The sequence below is a fragment of the Eriocheir sinensis genome, chromosome 17, assembly GCF_024679095.1.
Source record: "Eriocheir sinensis breed Jianghai 21 chromosome 17, ASM2467909v1, whole genome shotgun sequence".
NCBI lineage: Eukaryota > Metazoa > Arthropoda > Malacostraca > Decapoda > Varunidae > Eriocheir > Eriocheir sinensis.
Genome location: NC_066525.1, coordinates 14070361 through 14075360, shown reverse-complemented (window position 1 = coordinate 14075360; position 5000 = coordinate 14070361). Strand labels below are relative to the sequence as shown.

Below are 5000 nucleotides of genomic sequence, written 5' to 3'. Positions count from 1 at the left end.
ATCACTCGTCAAAATAAGTGGGCCAAATGCTTTCGTTACAAAAAATAAAAAAAGAGAAGTAGGATCAGGAAGAAGAGGAAGAGGATCGAGAGGAGGATCAAGAGGAAGATTAAGAAGAGGAAGAAACTATACTAATAAGGAAATAAGGTGAATCAGATCCTTTAATTATGGCAGAAAAGTGAGGATGAGACGACAAATATATGTCTTCCGGGTGGATTTGCAAAAGAAGGGATTTAGTGGTGATGGGTGGAGGGGTGGAAGGGGAAGAGGGTGGGGTGTGTGGGTGGAAGCAGGTGGTGGTGATGTTGGATGAAGGAGAACGAGGAAATGAGAAAGGACACGAAAAATTGAGATGGAAAGAGGAAGATGTGAGAAGGAATGGAGGAAGTGGATGAAGAGGAAGAGGAGTAAGGGAACGAAAAAATGAGGTGGAAGGAGGAAGAAGTGAGAAGGAATAGGAGGAGTTGATGAAGAGGAAGAAGAGGAAGAGAAGGGAAAATTGAGATGGAAAAAGGAAGATATGAGAAGAAGGAATGGAGGGAGTGGAGGAAGAGGAGGAAGAGAACGAAAAATTGAGATGGAAGGAGGAAGAAGTGGAAAATGCGAGTGGATGGAAGGGAAAGAGAAAAGGAGGAAAAGAGCGAAGAACTGAGAGGAAGAAGTGGATAGAAAGAACGATGGGGAAAGGAAAGAAGGGAGAAAGGAAGGGAAGAAATGAAATAGAAAGAGGAAGAAGTGAAAAATAAGAAGTAAGGAAGGAATAAGAAAATGAAAGAACCGCGAAAGTAGACAAAGGACAAAGGGAAAAAGAGGGAGAGAGAGAGAATGAAGAAGAAGGAGAAAGGGAAAATAAAGGAAGCGAAGTAAAATAAAGATGGAAATAGGAAAAAGTGGAAAAAAGGGAAGAAATGGAGTGGTAGAAAAGAGGTTAGAAGGAAGGGAAAGAAAGGAGAGAAGAACCGTAGATGGATGTAAGGAAAACAGGAGCAGGGGAAGGGAAGGGATGGAGGAAGAAAGAAGAGAGGGAGTGAGGAGTGGAGAGAAGTGGAGGAGGTGGAGAGATGTTAGAGAGGGAGTGAGGAGTGGAGAGAAGTGGAGGAGGTGGAGAGATGTAAGGAAATTTGTAGAAGCGGAGGTGGACAGGAGAGAATAAATAACAGTAATATATGTGGCGGTAAGTGTTGGAGGAGGAGGAGGAGGAGGAGGAGGAGGAGGAAGGGGAAATGTGGGTTGAGAGTTCAGTAAAAAGAGTGGAAGTGCCAAATGTGGTGTGTGTGTGTGTGTGTGTGTGTGTGTGTGTGTGTGTGTGTGTGTGTGTGTGTGTGTGTGTGTGTGTGTGTGTGTGTGTGTTAACGCCGGAGGATGAACCGATATAAATAAACTTGTCGAAAAAAAAAAAAAGAGGAAGAGGTGGATGACGATGTAAAAGAGTTAGAGTACACACACACACCCCCACACACACACACACACACACCAGTACATATATAAACGTAAGACATTAACTAAAAAAAAATTACTTTCTGTAACTCTAAACGAGGTTGTTGTTTACTAAATGTCACTCAGACGTCGAGAGAGAGAGAGAGAGAGAGAGAGAGAGAGAGAGAGAGAGAGAGAGAGAGAGAGAGAGAGAGAGAGAGAAAGAAAGGATGATACAAAAGGAAGAGGAAAATTGAGAAACAGGAAGAGGAGCAGCTGGAGGAGGAGGAGGAAGAGGAGGAACAGAAGAAAAAAAGAGGAAGAAGGGTTGCTGGCACCGACCCACGTGACACAGTGAGACGTCAGATAAAAGATAATTGTGTGGCAGTAAGAGTCGATGGGAGGGTGACGACGGAGGCTTCGGAGGCAATAACAGAAGGGGAGGAGGAAGAACAAGAACAAAAAAAATAACAGAAGAACATGAACAGAGGAAGAGCAAGAACAGAGAGGAAGAACAAAAACAGAGAGGAAGAACAAGAACAGAGAGGAAGAACAAGAACAGAGAGGAAGAACAAGAACAGAGAGGAAGAGCAAGTACAGAAAGGAAGAACAGAGAGGAAGAACAAGAAGAGAGGAAGAACAAGAACAGAAAGGAAGAACAAGAACAGAAAGGAAGAACAAGAACAGAGAGGAAGAGCAAGAACAGAAAGGAAGAACAGAGAGGAAGAACAAGAAGAGAGGAAGAAAAAGAACAGAGAGGAAGAACAGAGACGAAGAAAAAGAACAGAGAGGAAGAAGAACACAGAGGAAGAACAAGAAAACCAAGAAAAAAATTAAAAAAGAAAAATTATGAGGAAAGAAAAAGAACAAAAAGAACTAGAACAAAACAGGTGAAAAGAAAGGAAGAGGAAACAGGAGCAAGAACAAAAAAAGGTGAAGAAGAAAGAAAAAGATACAAGAAAAAGAAGATGAAGACAAGGAAGAAAAAGTGGTAGTAGTAGTAGTAGTAGTAGTAGTAGTAGTAGTAGTAGTAGTAGTAGTAGTAGTAGATTTCCTCATTCTCCTTTTATTCGCCCAATGACGTAGTTCAGAATTAAAGAGAATATTTTCGGGTTCCTTTCAGCGCATTATTTTCTGTCACTGATTATTTATTTTTAACTCTCATCCTCTTCCTTAACGAACGACATCAGCTGATCGCTTCCCCTACGTTTGTTTGTTTTGGCCCCGAGCGTGACTGTGGGATAAACAACACACACACACACACACACACACACACACACACACACACACACACACGACAGACAATCTCACTTCTCTGATTGATTTCTTGGTTCAGTCAGTCAGTCGGTCAGTCAGTCAGTAAGTAGTGTGCCCTTTTAATTAACTCCCAAAGGTAACAGGTAAGGCCTCCAGTTAGCTTGAGTTGGTTTCACATCTCCCTGGACGCAGTTCGATTCACGGTCAAGAAAAGTTCACCCTCCCGCCAAGCTTGGATTAATTTTTCATGTTTCCGCAGGCATTCATTATTTAGGGCGTGCTGAACTTTCTCTCTCTCTCTCTCTCTCTCTCTCTCTCTCTCTCTCTCTCTCTCTGACCGGTGATGGTGATGCAAATGATATAATGTAAGTGGTTGGTAGTAGTAGTAGTAGTAGTAGTAGTAGTAGTAGTAGTAGTAGTAGTAGTAGTAGTAGTAGCACTACTACTTTATAATACTGCGTAACATCGATGGGCAAAACACACACACACACACACACACGCGTGACGGCCACTGGCTATATCTGGCTTGGCTGTGAATGTTCGTCAAGCCGGCTAGTTCCCTCCCCTCCCCTCCCCTCCCCTCTTCTTCCCCTCCTTCACTTCCCCTCTTCTTTCCCTCCCCTCTACTCTTCTTTCCTCCCCTCCCCTCTTCTTCCCCTTCTTCACTTCCCCTCTTCTTTCCCTCCCCTCCCCTCTTCTTCCCTTCCTTCACTTCCCCTCTTTCCTCCCGCCCCTTCACCTTTCTTTTCCTCCCCTGTCTTCTCCCCTTATCACCATCCACAACTAAATTTCAGGCTATTCTTATCCGCTGTTCCCTCTTTTCATCATTCTCTATTCCCTTTATTCTTTACCTTTCTCTTTTCTTCTATTTTGCACGTGCTTTACCATCTTCTTCACCTCCTTCCTTCCAAGCCATCCATTTCCACCTCTGTTTGTTGTTCTTCCCTTCTGTCCTATTCTCCTTTATTTTCTTTCCCTTCCTCTTTTCTCCTATTTTGCATGTGCTTTACCCTCTTAACCCTTTTCCTTAAATCATTCATCTCCTTTTGTTTGTTGTTCTTCCCAGCTGTCCTGTTCCCTTTTCCCTTCCTTTCCCTCCTTATTTTCATCCTTATTCCAATACCGCTAGCGTCATTTTTATTTCGATCTCCGCTTCTGATCCTTTTCTTTTATTATCCTTTTTATCCTTCTTTCCTTTCTTCGTATTCCAACATCCCTATTTTTATTTTTACGTCAATCCTCTTTCCCAATCCTTTTATTTGTCTGCCAACGACACATCCTTCTCCTCCAACATATAACACCACTCATTTTATTAACGTCAATTCTCTTTCCCAATCCTTTTATTTATCTGCCAACGACACATCCTTTTCATCCAACATCCCCATTCGATAAATATACTTCGCACGGTCGTCGCATAAGTCCACGGCCAAAGTTAAGAGGAAAAATGCGCTTCATCACCCACCTCCACCCACGCAACACCACCTCCACCTCTTCTTAGCCTCCACCACAACCACTCACTCACTCCCCCAACACACACTTACCCAGTTACCTCCATACCAGTTTCCCTTTGGCCATACAGTTTCCATCCTTTCCTTCTATTCCCATACTTCCTCCATACACCACCAAGAAGATCCACCTACCATATCATTTTCTCCACCTCTTCCACGGACACACTCCTATCCACCATCCACGTACCCAGTTACCTCCATTCCATTATGCCTTACCCCTCCCATCTCCACATTCCCTACTCTTCCCATACCTACCATTAAACATTACCAAAACCCATCCACCCTAACCTGTTCACAATCTCCACAACACCCACATATATCCCCTAAAGATCCCTATACCCTGTTTCCTCCATGCCATTTCCCCTTAGCCTCCCATTTCCCTTCGTCTCTACTCTCCCATATCTCCTCATCAACACCTTAACCCCACCTCAAGCAATAACAGAGGCCGGTGAAAGTGTTGCCCCCCTCACCTTTCTCTCCAACCGTCGACTTTCTTCCCTTATCTTTCTTATCCTCCCCTTCTCCACATTTACGATCTCTCTCTCTCTCTCTCTCTCTCTCTCTCTCTCTCTCTCTCTCTCTCTCTCCAGCTGCAAGGTAACCGGTTTAGCCTCGAAACATCTGTATTTTCCGGTGTTTTTGTAGTTATCTCTGTAAATAATGTGACTCCTACCTCTTTAATTGCATGTTTTCAGAGTTTAGAGTCACAAGTGTCTTTCATTCTGACTTTTCTACCGGTAACAATGTTTTCAAACCCGTTTTGCTTAAAGAATTTTCAGATCAATATTAATTACGATTGCTGTGTCTTTTTTTGTTTCT

The 5000-nt window shown here is 43.2% G+C and overlaps 1 protein-coding gene across 2 annotated transcripts in view; it reads right to left on the bottom strand.

Annotated features, from left to right (window-relative positions):
- The window catches only part of LOC126999986 (RNA-binding protein 24-like), a 101942-nt gene that overhangs the window by 37897 nt on the left and 59045 nt on the right, over positions 1 to 5000 (bottom strand). The gene's annotated exons all lie outside the window — the stretch shown is intronic.